Here is a 338-nt window from a genome sequence, read left to right as displayed (position 1 = left end):
TAATAAATGTTAACTGTTGTTTCTACAAAAGCACTTCTACGTTTAAAATGTAGTGTCGTTACTTGACTTCTCTTGTGTCTGCTCTGGTCTGGTCGAATAATTTACAAACGCACGCCTAAATTAAAAGCATTATTTTCAAAACAAAGATGTTTACTTTTCGCTGTACAGTGAAGTTATTATTACTACCACCTCTACAATGACCGTGAAACGTACAATTAACATTCCAGTTTTTACCACCTGTGCAGGTGCAGCATTTGTAGCTGCCGTGGACAAATAATTCCGCATCCCCCGTTTAAACAACATTTCCCAGGCTTCACATCTGTTTTGCACACGGTTTT

The sequence above is a fragment of the Atractosteus spatula genome, chromosome 1 (assembly GCF_055471065.1).
Source record: "Atractosteus spatula isolate fAtrSpa1 chromosome 1, fAtrSpa1.hap1, whole genome shotgun sequence".
NCBI lineage: Eukaryota > Metazoa > Chordata > Actinopteri > Semionotiformes > Lepisosteidae > Atractosteus > Atractosteus spatula.
The sequence above is the reverse complement of the archived record's forward strand: the minus strand, read 5'-3'. Positions refer to the sequence as shown.